The sequence below is a fragment of the Symsagittifera roscoffensis genome, chromosome 2 (genome assembly GCF_963678635.1).
Source record: "Symsagittifera roscoffensis chromosome 2, txSymRosc1.1, whole genome shotgun sequence".
In the NCBI taxonomy this organism is placed as follows: Eukaryota; Metazoa; Xenacoelomorpha; order Acoela; family Convolutidae; genus Symsagittifera; species Symsagittifera roscoffensis.
The window spans coordinates 2,174,233-2,190,972 of record NC_087063.1 but is presented as its reverse complement, the minus strand read 5'-3'; the positions used below and the strand labels follow the sequence as shown (position 1 = coordinate 2,190,972).

At 33.2% G+C, this 16,740-nt stretch overlaps 1 protein-coding gene across 1 annotated transcript in view; it reads right to left on the bottom strand.

Annotated features, from left to right (window-relative positions):
- Window positions 1-15,396, bottom strand: part of LOC134840327 (C2 domain-containing protein 5-like) — a 302,083-nt gene extending 286,687 nt beyond the window's left edge. The window contains exon 1 of the mRNA XM_063856089.1: window positions 15,384-15,396. The gene's annotated coding sequence lies outside the window, so the exon portion shown is untranslated. The remainder of the gene's footprint in view (window positions 1-15,383) is intronic.
- Window positions 15,397-16,740: the final 1,344 nt, after the last annotated feature.

The window sequence follows — 16,740 nt, the reverse complement described above, 5'->3', positions numbered from 1 at the left end:
AAGTTAAAGCAAAAAATGGAAATTTGGGCATTAATTAACCCCTAATCTTAAATGTATGTCCACCTGTGGTCATCCACAGGCTTACCATGGGGTCCCCTTTTATAGGTAAAAGGGACTAGAAAAAACCGGGGGGGTAAATAGTATATAATATAGCATGTGTAAAAGAGTTTTTTGTGTTAATTGTTTTTTAAAAAGGTTTATAAATTGTGAGCTGATTACTGAAGTCTATAGATCTTACCAAATGTAGGAAGGTAGAGGAATCGTATATGGACATCGTAAAGTGTTGAGGATTAATTCCAGGGGTCGGAAAAATCACAAGGGATGTGGCATAAGGGACAAAATTGTGCCGTATTAGGGAGGCATCTTGTACAAATAATGATACCTTGATGGCAATCAGTAAGATGTTGATAGCTTGCCATACATTGGGTTTGGGTATTTCCCCAATTTGCGCTTTTAATCATTTTTTCGCATAAACAACAAGGGGAGTAATATGAAAGTGATTGGGTATAATTTGGGACTTGGCAAATGGGGCATAAAATCTGTCCATATTTGGAAAAATGGGCTACAATTTGGTCATGACAGTCTATACAGATAAAGTGTGGTGGATGATGTGGCTCGTTATGATGTTTTTTCTTGAATTTGGATTTTTGTAGGTAGCAAATTGGGCATTCAAGAGTGGGTTGTTCAATAGTTTTTCGGAAGTACTGTAAAATGGGTTGAGAAACATAAAGAAAACTTTGAAAATAAAAATAACAAGCTTGAAAAACTTTACATATAAAAGCTGGTAAAGTTATCTGAATCATCTTTTTTAAAGAAGGAAAAATTAATAAATAGTTCGATTGGAGGTTTGGAAATTTATGTCGATAACATCTTCGTTATTGTTGAATGCATTTAAGATAATATTAAAAAATGTACTGCTGCTTTTGACAGTAAATTTTTCTTCATCGTGGAAGCCAGGACTATAACGTTGGCAAAAAATATCCAACTGCTGTTGATCGGGATGAATATAAATACGGTTTGTGCGCGCTTGGTAACCGTCAACTTCGACGAGGAGATTATAATCAAGGACAAAATCAATGTCCATTACCAAGCAGAACATTTTGCGACTTCCTAAACAAACAGCATAATTGTTTATTCCTTGTTTTATTGCCTTTATAGGTCAGACATTTGTTAATTTGTTCGAAATTTTAATACGTGAACATCCTGGTGGCATATTTGGCATAAGAATTTGTCAAAAATTAAGTTAGTTTTGGATTTGAGAGTCATGTAGCATTCATCACAAATAAAATAAAATGGTTGTGGATTCTTTCTTTTGTGAAGTTTCCTTAATTGAAGGGTTGTTTTCAATTCTTGACAAACAGGGCATTCCTTTGACATTGTATAAAAGTAAGTTATGCCCAAAACTCATCAAAGGCAATTTTGGAAAAACAGATAGGGCAGATGTTTTTGCATTTCTCAATGCAGTTATTGCACACAGTAATATATGGGTGCTTAACTATCATATGTTCACCCTTCCGTTTGTTTCTGGATAACACTAATTGGTTGCAGATATTACAGACATCGTATTCTGTCATATTAATTACATGAATAATCTGCCTGCAAATGGGGCAAGGAATTTTTGCGAATGGTGTACTAGCTCTTAGCTTGAGTTTATTATAACAATTAACGCAAACTAAATGTGGTGGTTGTGGAGGTAAATTTTTGTGTAATTTTTTCATTTGATCGCAAATTTCCAAACATATAGGACATTCAGTTGTCATTCTCGCTGCTCATTCGATCTGGTCTAGATCGCAGGGAATGGGAAATGTTAAGCTATTTGCAAGACATAGTATTAAATGCCAGTATTTATTGCTTGGTTTAATAATGGTGCTGTGTAGTTCGCCATTATAAAGCGTTTCGAAATGAATTATAAAAATTGGGATTATTTTGAAATTTTCTGCTAGAATGAAGGAGCGTTGGAAACCTTTAATTTGGACAAAGGTTCCTTCGTAAAAAATTATCATTCTAGTCTAATGTACAATGTTCACATTCAATATTGGTAGGACAAGACTCTGGGTGATCAGATACAAAAAGAAAGAATGGCCAATATCGGGAAGTGGGGTAAATACTAAGTTCCTCAAAAGTACCTGTTTCGATGTATCGAACATTAACTATCATGTAAACTTGTAAATGTGGTTGTAATTCAAATGTTTTCTTTATATGAATAACTGAAACTGGTTGGTCGTTGATATTAAACATCATTGTTTCTAATTAGAGAAAATAGGTGGATTTAGAAAAAATTCTGCATTTGTGTCAAAAGCAAGAAAATGACTTAGTTCAAGGAAATTAGGGTGATTTCCTGGAACTGTGATTGTAGTTAATATACTGGAGTTAACCTTACTCACATGTAAAAGATAGAAGTTTTCAGAGTGTTTCTCTACTCCAATAAGTGAGTAACGTAGGTTTGGTAACCGGATAAATAGATTACGAGAGGTTAGTGAGATCATTTGAATGGAAATCGCTTATGTCTTTTGGCAGATGACTTAAGCAAGTATTCGACAAAACTAGGAAAAAATTCCAATATGGCGAGTTGTGAAAGACTTCAATGGTTCCGTCTTCCCACGTGTTACAATAATCGAAATATAAGATAAGTTTTGGACAATATGAACCGTTACAAGCGTCGAAGGATTTTTCTATTTGGTAAAGGAGTACGTGACGATTGTTGTGTTTAAATAACATGGGTTTATATTTAATTATTTTTCTCACAAAAAATAATTTCTTCACAAGCAGTTTCGATTATGGCTGAGTTTTCATACTTTAAGATGTGAAGAATATCTTTGTATCTAGGATTGGTTTCCTTCACGATAATATCGTAATTTTGATTATGGTGAAAGTCGTTGATAATTAAGTGTAAATTGTTATCAATTGCTACGGATGGTAAAATTGCTGTTGTGACCCGGGAATAGAATTTCTTTGGGAAATGAGGACAAGATATGATTAAGCAGAAATTTTGATTTAGTGTGTCAAGGAACATTTATTTTTCTCCAAATTTTATATTTGGAAAGTATCCATTCAATTTTGTTGTTTCTGGTTTAATACTTATACACAGAAGTGAATTCCTTCGAAATCGGTAATGACGACTGCTGAGCTATTTCCTTCCAGTAACGAACAAATATAATCATATTTTTTGTTTGAAGAGTCAATTTCAATTTCTTGAACAGTTTCCTCAGGATAAGTTATTATCATAAGATGAATGCAATCATTTGGTTTGCTTTTTGGTAATCTTGCTGATGCTATTAATGCTGGTAGTTTGTTTGCATAACCTGGGAGTTGAATTAATAAACGAATGTCTCGATCCAAAATTCCTACCAACATTTGAATGTTTGTGTTCAAGTAAACTTTTTGTATCGTGGTATTTCACACACAAAAATGAACTCCTTCTGAAGTAATTTTTATGATAGCAGATTCGTTACTTTGAAGAAACGAAGAGATATAATTATATTTGGGATTCGATGATTCAATGACAGCTTCATGAATCACTTTTCCTGTGTAAACAATTAGCATGAGGCGTATAAAATTATTGGTTCATGGTTGAGGCAAGTCAACAGCTGCTATTCGTGTAAACAGTTTATTTGTAAGTGTGGGAAATTGAATCAATAAAAGAACTTGTCTGTCTAATATATCGACTAGCATTTAGTCAATGGGGATGCACAGTTTTCTTGAGGGCATTCTGAAATAGAAAACTGTTGCTTAGATTGGTGTTATAGTGTTGTTGTTGGTGGTTGGATGAGGGATATTTGTGCTAGAGATCGTTCCTATTACACTGTTCCGTACTAATTGTTCATTTTGGTTATTTAGGTCTGGGTGTAAACCAGGTTCGTTTCGCGAATCTGGTGACATTAAGGGTACTGCAGGTTCATTTCGCTCTACCATAGGTATTGAAGCAGTGCTTTCTTGGTAAATATTTTGATTATGATTTTGTTGTCGTATTTGTTTTTGTCTTGAGTTTCGCAAATCTGATGATTCAAGATTGGAGTTTTCGTTTGAGAAAATAGAAGTAAAAACTGATAGAACGAAAAGGTTATACGTGGCACCTAATATTATCTTCCAGAAGCTCATAGTACGATTTGTTAGCTTATTAATTTCCAAAGCTTTAATAATTGTTACTATTATTTCTAGCAGGAATTTGAGAAAAAGAAAACAGGCAAAATAAATTCCAATTTTCTCTAAGAAAAAAGCAACAAAACCGAATGTTCCAATGAAACTATTCATGAAAAATCCTGGTGAGAGCAGGGAATCTAGATAAATTTTCTGGTTTAAACCCATTGCAGCGGTTAAAGCGTCTGAATTTGCATAATCCATGTGTCCATTTTGGAGAACAGTTCTTGTAATTTTTTTGAGGATGGATGTTGATGCTGTGTTATGAATAATGTTATCCCAAAAAGCTTTTAATTGTTTTGGGGTATACATGCCTGCGCGTCGCGAATCGTATACGGGAAATTCCGTAATATGGCCTATATCTTGTGGAGCGAACATTAAAGGAGTCTTGAAAGGAATTGGAGCCGGCATTAATTGGTACCAAGATAATTTATCATCTAAATCAAGTTGAAAGGCATTTTTGTAGCCACCAACGCAATGTATTTCGTTGGCAAAAGGAAAAGTTTGGCGGGTAATAGGGTCGACAAACATTGTTCGCCCATTGTAAAAGATCGGTATTCGATCAAAGCATTTTTCGAGAACTTTAAGAGGTGAAACTTTTTTAGGGCAATGATACAGCCAGCCAACTGCTCCATCGGTGTCCAGAAACATAGAGCGGTTGCCGGTTAACATGTATCCTGCAAGCCTGGTATTTTGTAAAGCTAACATCATTATTGTTAGAATTTGTGTTCTTTCGAGTTCACATTGATTCTGTAATAATGTCATTTCAGAATGCCTGAGTTGTTTAGCATTAAAGTACATTATGTAATCTAACTTTGCGCCCAGATGAAGTTCGTAATCAATTTCATCGGTACCTACATGGCGCCAAAGAGGATCCCGATTTTTATTGTTACGTTCATCATGGAGGAATGAAAAATTACCTGATCCCAGAGGATAGTTCAAAGGTTTCACTCTTATTTGATCGTTCTCATTTATTTGCATTTGATAGTAATTTCTATCATCGTGTCGTATGTTGCTGGATTTACCAGTGTTCATATCAAAACCGCCTGAATAAGAAATAAACAATGACTCAAAATTTGTTTTGTATAATGCTCCTGGCCTGCTGCAGACTTCTTGCTGCTTGTTGTAAATGCGAATTTTGAGGTCTAAGCCATTGGGTGCCGATCCCTCACTCAGTATATGATATTGAGGGTGGTCCAACTTATTAGCGTACTTGACCATTTTCGCTTTTTGAGAAAACAATTTTGTGACTACGCAATTTTCGGGCATGTCCCAAGTGTAAGCATAAGGGTCTAATGATGTTGATTCGCATCCGCCTTCGAGTACTGTGCATGGTAATGGGATACCGTAAGGATTTTGTACTTGTTTTGTTTCTAGATTTACTTTGAGTTGAACTTTTTGCATGTGCGTTTCGTAGCTATAGTGTTTGATTTGTCCCCTATTCTTGCATGCTGTCGAACTGTCGCCTTCTAATGATGTTCCTTCATTTCTGTGTTTTAAAATACTTTCATCCATTTTTATAATTAGTTCATGGGTGTATCCATCTTCATTCACTGTAATTTTGTTGTTCTTTGCTGCTTTTTCGCAATCTTCTGGTGGTATAATAATTTCATAGGTTATCATGTTCATATTGTGAACGATGGAAGAATGTGCCCACATTCCGCAATTATAACGAATGGGAAATGTTTTAATTTTACACATAACTGCGTTCACGTATGTTCGATAAGACCGTTGATATACGCTAATTGTGCTATCGGTAGTGTAAAGGTTTTCTGGGTTAACTTTACATGGGGCCACTTGATTTAAAGCATACATTTTATTTTCCTGCATGCTTGAACAGTCATAGTGAGTAACTTTGAGAGAATTCGATACGTTTTCCAAATCATCATTCTGTAGAATGACAAGAGGTATAAATGTTGAAAGTAGGGTAGTAAATTTCATCATTATCGCGAAGTTGCTAAAAATTAGCAATAGTAAATTTTTTTGGTTGGTTTTTATTGAAAGAAACCATTGTTTTTTTTTAAAAAATTGACTAGTTTGATTGACCATTACGTGTGGGGTCATAGTTTGAATAATCTTTTGTATCCAAATTGTTGACCCGGAGATTACAAAATGAGTTTTTAGCTAGTGAAGACTATTAGAGATTCCTTAGTTGAATCCTGCTTGGTAGAAGCTGGGTTGTCGCCGATGTCTCTGAATTCTTTCATTTGTCGAGCCCGTTTGAACAGATGTCTGTCCGTTTTGGAGGTTGTGACTTGATGTAGTTGGTATATATGACAATTCATCGAAATTATTACCATTCCTATCGTTTGGATAAAGAGGTGTTGAGGTTAACCTTCTCTGAGCTAATCCTGGTGTATGTGGCATTTGTATAGTTTCTGTGTTGTGCTCTTGAAATCCTGAGTCGATATTCGTTAAGGTTTTTTCTTGCTCAGTTTCATGTATTTCTATATTATTTTCTCGTCTATGGTGTGTTTCGACAGGTAAATATTCTGATGAACCCATTGGGTTTTGAAATGATTTGTTGGTTAGTGGTGTATTGACAATTTTATTCCTTGATTTCATTAGTTTTTCATAGAATGGTTTGTAGGACTGGTCTTTTAAAACATAGTCATTCACCAGTTCCTTTGCTTTTTCTTCAATGGGAAAGTATTCAATTAGATGGTTTCTAAGAGCTGTCTTTTTTATAGTTTGATCTGAATCTAATTGTATTTCATAGTTTACATTCGTTACTTTATTTGTTACCGTATATGGGCCTGATCGTAGTTCTTGTAATTTTTTTGATTTGCCATCTTCTATGGAATGGTTTTCCATCAGTACTTTTTGACCTATTTCTAAGGGTTTTCCTAATTTATATTTATTTCGATATTTGTGGATTTTGGCGTTGTTTTCAAGACTTTTCTTGTAAGCTGTATTATAGATGTATTTAAATTGGTTCTCTCTAATAAGTAGTGAAGTGTTAATTTTTGGTTTTAATAATGGTTGTATAGCCTTATTTGATGATGTTTGTAAAGAATGTCTGTGTAATGGAAGATTAGCACAGAATTCAGAGTTGCACGTTAATTCTGAATTTCGGAGTAATCCTAGTTTTAAAGAGATTGGTATTTGAGGTTTTTGTCCGAAAACAATTTCGTATGGTGTTAATCCAGTACTTGCGTTGATAGTGGTGTTATGAGCGAAAGCGAATTTCGCAGCTAGATCACTCCAATTTCCCTTTGCTTGTTCAAAGAAAATTCTAAAATGTGTTCCTAGATGTTTGTTTTGTATTTCCACTTTACCATTTGTCCATGGTGAATATGCGGTTCTGGGAGCATGTGTTATTCCTAATTCATGAAGCCAACTAGTAAAATCTTCGTTCATGAAAGCTGTTCCTTTATCATAAACTAGTTTTTGTGGAATACCAAATGTGAGAATAAATTTTTCTAAAGTTTTTATTGTTTCAAATGCGGTAGTGTTAGCTACTGGATATACTTGGAGAAATCGAGAAAATGAATCTACTACAACTAAACAATGTTTCTTTCCGTTTGATGTAGGATTAATTGGTCCCTTATGATCTATGTGTACAGTATGAAACGGGAAAGGTACTGTATCCGTCCATTGTTCTAACGGTGCTTGGTTAAGATCGTGACGTTTGTGTTTATTTTTTTGACAGTCAAGACATCCTGCTATTAACTGGGTTATCCATTTATACATGCCTGGCCAAAAGAAAAATCGTTTTATATTCGCAATGGTTTTGTCTTTTCCTACATGACCTGCTAACTGATCTGAATGTGCCAATTCAAATGTTTTTATAAAAAGTGACATAGGTACACAAATTTTAATTTCTTTTACTTCGGGATTATCTGAGGCTTGTTCAATGCAAAGAATATTTCCTATTAATAGTAAAGTTTCAAATTTGTTTAGATATGAAGATAAAGCTCTTGATTGTCTAAAGTGTATATTTTTTGAGTCTTTGTTTTTGTTTCTTACTAATTCTTTTACGATTTTTACGACTGCATCGGTGTCTTGTTCTTTGGCAATAAGTTCTGTGTTTAAATCTATATTTTTTCCTAGGTTGTTGAAACTAGTAAATATCTGAGTAAGGTTATCCTTGTTTGTAAATGTTTCGTTAGGCAGTTTGGTTGCAATTTTTTTGTTTTCTAGTTTATTGGTTAATTGTTCACATAATGCAATTTCATCGTTTAGTAAACATTCTTGGATTATCTCATCTTGTTCATTAATCGTTTCAAAATATAAGAGGTCGGACTGGTCTTCAATATCGTAATTTGACATATAATCCCCAAATTGGGTTGGATTAGTGTTCAATTCGAAGGACAATTCTGAGTAGTTATGATCTGATTCTTCGTCACTTGCATTATTATTTGGTACTTTGTTTTGAATCATTCTAACTTGGTTGATAGCTGAACCTTGTATAAAGCAAGAACTTATATCAGTTAGTGAGCAAATTTGTTCTTTTCTTGTTTCTTTGGGTATTTTGATTAATTTGTCGTTATTTATTTTGAATCTAGTTACACCATTCTTATCTTGTTTAATAACAGGAAAAAATTCATCGCTGGGTCCTTTTTCGGTATCATGTACTATGAAGTATTTTTCTTCGTAGCCATTTTTGTCGTAAAACAAAATGTCTTTGGGAATTTTTTTATGTTTAAGTTGGTGTTTGTCTAAATCTTTAGTTGTTACATTTCTGCTTAAAATATCTGGGAATGCTAGGTTTTTTCCTTCGGTCCAAATAATTTTTAAATTTTGGAATTGTGATATAACCAATTGATATCTAAAATATCTATGGGAGAGTTTACCTCTTCTTCCCCAAAGGTAAATCAAAGCTTCGTGATCAGTGTAGAGATATATTGGATGTGGTGAACCTAATAAATAGTGTTCGTATGTTTGTAGAGTTGATACAACACCGCAAAGCTCTCTAGCTGTTGTTGACATTTTTTGTTCCTCTTTGTTATATACTCTTGAATTAAAGGATATAATACGTTTTCCTTCTGGGAATTCTTGTACCAATATTGAACCTATTCCTATTGATGATGAGTCTACGTGTACATGGAAAGGATATCTTGTGTCTGGTATTGCTAAGATTGTATCTGCGCTAATTCTTTCTTTTATTTCGTTAAATAGTTTTTCATGATCTTGTGTCCATTTAAAAACTGTATCATTTCGTATCAAATCATAGAAAGGCTTTGAGTCTACATGTAAGTTCTTTATATACATACTATAAAATCCTAAACAACCTAACACTCTCATTACATCTCTTTTGTTCTCTGGCGATTTCAATGCTTTGAGATCATCTACCTTTTTCTTGACTGGTTGTATGCCATTTTTACTTATTACATGTCCTAAAAACTGTACTCTTCTCAAAAAAAATTTTGTCTTTTCTGGTTGAGCTTTTAATCCTGATTTTCTTAATAAGTCATGGTATGTAGCAATGATGTCGAACATTTCTTCTACAGTTTGTGCTTGCATTATTGTATCGTCTATATAGGTTACTGCTTGATTTCTTTTTATTAAGGGTGCAAAATGTATTGTCATTATTCTACTGAAGAAATTTGGTAGACCACATAATCCGTAAAAACCTCGTTTAAAAGTATATTGTTTTGATCCAATTACAAAGCTTGTTAATTGTTGTGTTTCTTCTGTTAAAGGTACTTGATTGTATGCTGAGCATAAATCACTCGTGGTGAAGAAATTTCCTTTTAGCTTAGTGATGAGCGATCCTATTGGTTCTAATGGCCATGAATAACGACTTAAGTCAGTTATTGAGTTCAGGTATCTCGCATCGATAACGAGCTTGACTATGTTCCCTTTTGGAAGTATTATAATTGGATTTATAAATTCTGATCCCATTTCGGTATTACTTCCCATTTCTCTAATTATTCCTGATTTACATAGTTGGTCTAGTAAGTCATTCAATTTTTCTTGGTAATGCAATGAAACTCTTGATGGTCTTTGTTTAGTCAATACAGAGTTTGGTAAAAGCTTTACGTGGAATTTTTGCTTTATTAGTCCTACGTCGTATTTATGTTGTGAATATACGTCTTTATTCTGTAATAGCATATTCATTAGGTCTTGTAATTGATTTTGGTCTATATCAGAATGAGTAAAGTCAAACTTTTTTAGAAACTCTTGTTTTGTCTTGTCAAACTTTTTCTGGATTTCATGAATTTGTATATTTGTGAAATGTGTTTGGGAGTTTAGTTCAGATTTGGGTTTCAGGTCCTTCAATTCCTTGCTGAAATCTGTTTCTAGTTCGTATTTATTTGTAAAATCTAGTTCTTTTTGTTTCAAAAGTTCCTTGTTTTTCTTTTTTGAATTTTTATGATTTTCACTAATTGAAGAGTTTTTGAAGAACAGTTGATCTTTTGATTGCTCGCTTACATGAAAAATATGATCTAGATGTTCGTTTTTGTTGAACAAAACTTCCATAAAAGCTATATTGTCTGCGACGCTGTAGATTGTTTTTGAATCAGTTTCAATGTCCTCGAAAGTTTGTCCAATTGAACCTTTGGATATAATGACCTTCGATTCTTTAGGATTGTTTAACATTATAGGTAACGTTTTCTCGTCATGATTACAATATGTGTTATAAGTGTATATTCCTTTTTGTTGTAGATCTTTATCTAGTTTGAACGATGTTCCCTTTTTGAATACTTTGTCAGCTGGGGATATTGAGATGACACGAGTTGATTTTGGTGCTAAAGTTATGGTTTGGTCTAAAAGTACATTCTGATAACTACTTATAAATGGATAGCTTTTGCTTTTTATATTGCTGATAGCGACTGATACTCCTGGGTACATTTTAAGTTCTAGTTTCGGTGTTGAAAAGTCGATTGATTTAGTTGAGTTAGAGAGGAAATCCATACCTAATATATTAAGTTTACATCCGTCCTTGGCCGCAACCCATGCTCGAATTTTTACAAAATAATCACCTTTACTGTCAAAACTAGCGTTAAAATTTGTATATCCTAAGAGTTTGAGTTTTTGTCCATTAACAGCAAATGTTTTGGATTGTGCTTTAGTAAGTGTCAACTTTTGTATTTTTGCGTATTCTAAATAGGTATCATAATTTAACAGTGAGCAAGTTGCTCCAGTATCTACTAAAAATTGGGTTTCAAGGCCGTTATTTTTATTTTTGTCTCCGACGGGATGTTGATATAGATTAATATACATTTGTGACTTTTTATCTTGCGGAGACTGTTCTAGTTTAAAGTAAGTTCTTCGCCTTCGTCATCGCTGTAATAGCCATGGATTTTATTCTCACTAAATTGTACTTTAGGGTTTCTGTCTCGACTATTTTCTCTGGAGGATGGTTTTGAATCACCTAGGGATCTTGCTTGATTATTGTAGGATGGGAATTTATTTTCGTGAGGTCTGTTTTGGTATCGCGTTCGATAATTGTCTTGTGAAAATGATCTTCTATTTCGATCGGGTATAGAATTGCTTCTGTTCCTATTTTGATTATAGTTGTTTGAGGCTGTGTTGTAAGTATTATAACGATTTGGGTTATTTTGATCGTTAAATCTATTATTGAAATTTCTATCTCTTGATCCAAAACTTTGAGATCGAGATCTATCGAAACTATTTGTTCTGTTATTGAACTGTCTAGGATACGGAGAATATGGTCTGTTATTGTTATTTCGCTGATTATAGCCATTGTATCGATTGTTATAACTATTTTCTTCTCGAGGCCTAGATCTCCTATTATAATTGTCTGAGAATTTTTCACGATACTGAGGTGGTTTTCTGTTTTGATCTTTGTGGTCTCTATATTTAAAACAAACACTGATAGTATGACCTGACCTACGACACCATTTACAAAATCGGGTATGGTTTTGTTTATTTCTGGGTTCATTTGGATTATAGGCTGCATTTATTTTATGATCTTTCATTAGTCCTGTTAACTCCTTAAGCTGATCCTTTATTCCTTCTATCTCCAACTTATTATCAACACTACTTGAGGCTGTTCCAGTAAACTCACTACTTACTGCAAAACTTAAGTCTTTTGTTGCAATATGATCTTTTAATTGTTGCCATGTTGCGGGTGGATTCTCAATTAGGAATTGATGAGCCTTTTGTTTCAAGCCTGGCGGGCTTAAGCCGCGTACAAAGAATTCCATTTTCTTTGCTGTTCTTTGATCATCATTAAAAGTTGGATTGGGCCATCCACGGTCTACTGCGGTGCTTAATCTATGTATGTAGCTTTTAATGAATTCATCAGGTTGTCTTTTTATGTTTTCTGCTTCTATTCGTCTCCTATACTTATCTTTATCATCAGTGAATCTATCTATGAATTGATCTCTTATATCATTCCAAGGTAAGTTTGCTGCTAATCCCTGATACCATTGAGCGGCTGGACCTCTTAATATTGAACCAAATAAGGCTCTTTGTCTGTTATCATATGCGTCTTGTTCGTCACCTGCATCTCCTGGTCTAGTGCCTAGGGAAAATGCTATCTTTTTCTCTACTATATCAAGAAAATCTCTTGCATCTTCATTCGGATCTAAGCCGGTAAACTTTTCGAGAGCTAAATCTGGGTATGCTACTACGTTTGCCATCTTTGTTTAATTCACTCAATGTTTTGTTAACAATATATGAACGGTTTGGATGTGTTGTATACTGATCAATTGTTCGGACTGAAATAATTGTAGTTAAGTTACAATCAAGTTTGCTGAGTTCAATGAATACGAATTTTTGTTAGATAGATCAATAGTGCTATGGGGCTGATTAAGCTTTTTTAAGATGGAAGTTATCTCTGGGGTATTGCTGCTGGAAAGAATGGTTAATTCGTGAATATTTTTGTGTGGGTGTTTGGACAAAATTGTGATTTGATCTTTTTGGATATTGGTGATATACCAAATAATTTTTGTGGATTTATTTTTTAATTTTAGTTTTAAATTAAATGCTGTTGTATTTACTTGATAAAAGTTGGTCATAGCATTTTACATCCTTTTAGGGACATAAATATTTATCTAGGGAATGATAAACAATATAAAAAATATTTAAATTTTTCTTATGAACTTGTTATTATTTTTAATTTTTGTTAAGGAAAAATTTTGTGTTTTTAATAAAAAATGATTAAAATGCAAGTAGTTTTGTGCTTGGGTATATTATGATATCAGAAAGCAATCGGGAGTGAAGCAATTAATCGCTCTTCCGGTATACAAATTATGTTATTTGGTATTTTTATTTGCTGAAGAATGGTGTCAATTTCTGGAGTATATCGACGAAAGAAGACGTATAATTCGTGTTTATCTTCGTTAGGGTGTTTTGCTAATATACTAATATGATTTTGTTCAGTGTTAGTGATATACCATATGATGTTAGAGACTTTATTTCCTAATTTGAGCTTTAAATTTATTGTACTGACGTCAATTTTAAAATGTGTTGACATTAATTTCACGATGTTTGTTTTCTTTTTCTTAAGCCAAGTTGTATTATTTGATTAGTATGTCTTAGAGTAATGAAAACCTCTTAGGAATTATTGAATATTAACAAAGGTTATTAATAATAAGATAAGGAAAGTAAATAAATTTCTTTGAAAAAAAAATTTTTTTTTTTTTTTTTCTAAGTTTTTCAAGTTTTTTATTCGCTGAAACCTTAGCTGAAACCTGAAACTTTGTTCAAGTGAAGTTTTATTGATGCTATGGTATGGTTAACAATACAACTATATGCCTTTATTGGTTATTATTGGTTCAAAACCTAATTTTTTTGTTAAAAATTCTTATAAAATTTTTTGGCTGAAACGATAATCTGAAACATGAAACTATGGTAGCTGAAGTTGAGTTTTTTAATCTTAAAATTCTCTATACGCTTTATTATATCTGGTTTTTGCTTTATCTTGCAAAAAAATTCGAGAAAACCGAATCTTTTGATATTTTAAACTTAGTTTTTGAAAACTCAAACCTAAAACTCTTAAACTCTCTCAAACTCGGTGCATGAAAATAAAAAGTTGGTTTTTGATAGCTGGTCTAGTGTAAATTGGAATTTTGAACAGGTTTGCAACTTCAAAATCAAAATTTTGTTTGCGGAAACCTAAGTTTTTGGGGCTGAAACTATGATTTCTAGAACTGAAACTATGGTTTGACCACTTGGTTTTAGAGTTTTGAGATTGAAAATTTAGGTTGGTCTCTCTAATATATTTCTATTCCAGCAATAAAATTGCCAAAAAAATGAAAATTTTAGCTTAAAACGACGATTTTAGTTTTCTGAAACTATAAGTTTGAGGGCTCAAACTAACACCTTCTAGAAGTTTTTTGAGTTTAAAAATTTGTTAGTGCATTAAGGATTCCTATTATCTTTCAATATTTCACAAAAATTTCACTTGGGAAGCAAGGTTTTTGGGTCTGAAACCAAAAACACCAATTCTGAAACGTATGTTTCAGCCTTAGGAACCAAAACTTAAAATTGGTTTGGTGGGTTTTAACACCGTTAGTTTTCTCTAGAAAGTCAAAATTCGGCGTTCGGAGCTCAATTTTGAGACCAAAAACTCAATTTTTGTGTTCTGAAACCTGAAACTAACAAAAACGTACCATTTAAGACCAGGTTTTTGACTTATGGTATCCAAATTTGGGTTTGACTAGTTCAACTTTTGCTGTTTTACCTGAATCCGTTTACAGAAACTTAAAATTTTGACCGGAAACTATACTTATTTTAACTGAAACGTTTGAACCTATAACTGAAACCTAGACTGAAACCAAAAATTTTGGCTGGTAAAAATCAATTTTTTAGTGCTTATGCTATCATATGAAACCTATTTTATCAATATAAAGTGGATGTGTCAGTGTTTTAAACTTAGTTTTTGTTGTGAAACCTGATATTTTTGTGCTGAAACTAAAACTTGGTGTTTGGTGTTATGTGGTTAACGTTTAAGATTGGTTTCAGTGCGTAATCTTATTGTTAATTAGGTGTATATTTAAACTGTGTCAAAAAAAACTAATGATTTATCAAAAAACACTCAAATCCGTTCCTTCCTTTTTGGTTTTTGTTATTTTCTTCCTTAGTTTCAGTAATTGGTAGCTTTACTGATGGATGATTTAGGTTTAAGTTACGTTAAGGTGGTTAGAATTAAAATGAGTTTAAGAAAATTTGAGGATAAGCCTCGAGAATTGATGAAGGATTAGGATAAATAGCAACAAGCGTGGATGGTTTGAGATAATATGATGAAGAATTCAATTTATCATACAATTTAGGGTACTCTTAGATCGCACATATGACCACTTAACCCCCTCGAAAAAATAAATGAAGATATTTAATAAGTTTTTGAGCACTTTAGTTTAATACAGAATTTCGTTAATTTTAGTGATGATAACTTTAAACTGAAGTTTCGGCAAAACTTTAGTGGATTACTGGACAAAACGGGTATATCTTACTAGCGAACTTAGGCAGAGAACGATTCTTTCAGAAATTTTATATATTATTATAATAATAGATAATAGTTAAGTTCATGAGCTAATGACAGTTAGAAAGCCGTCTAATAGACCTCGAGATGGAGGGATATCGTGGGCGACTGTTAGCGCAGGGGATGCATTTCGCAAGAACCCTACCAGGAATATCTGTCAAGTAGAAGACAATGAAATTGTGTTTCTATCGAAAGATACCCATTGTCTCTGGCTTTTTGAGGTTGGAAACTAATCTGACAAATACTCACAGATCCTAATATTAATATATTTTTTTGAATTTTAAAAGCTGTTTCTAGTTTGTTGGAAAAAGAATTTCTTAAGGAGTAGTTCTCTGCTGCGGTCGCACCAGTTTTACTAAGCGTTCATTGCTGGTTGAATGCTTAGTAATTTTATCCTAAATTATAAGTCTCACCTTAGATCGTCAAATTGTCTTGACAAAAAGTAGAGTAGAAACAATAGTTAGAAAAGGTATGAATTAATTAGTTGATTAGATACAGAGCACTGGGTTATTAGATTATATAAATGAATCGAACAGCTTAAAGAAATATACCTATGAGGGGAGGTTGAGCTAATCTTATTTTGTTCATCAATATTTTATCTTCTTACTAAGGTCGGTGGCTGATTAGTATGTATGGTTGCCCTTGATGTTTGTCCAAGTCAGCACTTCTGGTTGGGTCGTCTGAATCGTCTTGCCGTTGTCCTTTGAGTACTTGTAGTCCAGACTTCCTCGGGGGTGCGTATCTCGAGTATCTCGATTTATAATTTTTCAAATCAAACTTAAACTGAGAATTTATTCTTTTTTTTTAAATGAAAAGGGCTAGATTAATTTTAGTGTTAGGGCAGAAAAGAAAAATTATTTATTTTTAAAAGATTTGACTGAAGAGAAATGACTTGCTGCTGACTGAGCAAAATGAAACACTGAAGATTTCAGGCCAGTCCTTTTGCTCATAAGCATAAACCGGCGGCTGATTCAATCTTTAATTATTCAGGTTTCACCTGCTCCTTTGTTCTCCCTTTTTAATAAGGGAATTTCAACTAGTTTTTTATTTGATTTTTTCAAATCAAATATCTTCAACTTATTAGTCCCCTTTGATAAAAACCGCAGCCTTCAGTTTGTCTTATTAAAAATTCATATTACTCTCTCTGATGCATCATATTGCAGGTGCACCTCTGCTTAATCAAAGCAAGGAGAATTTCAGTTTTC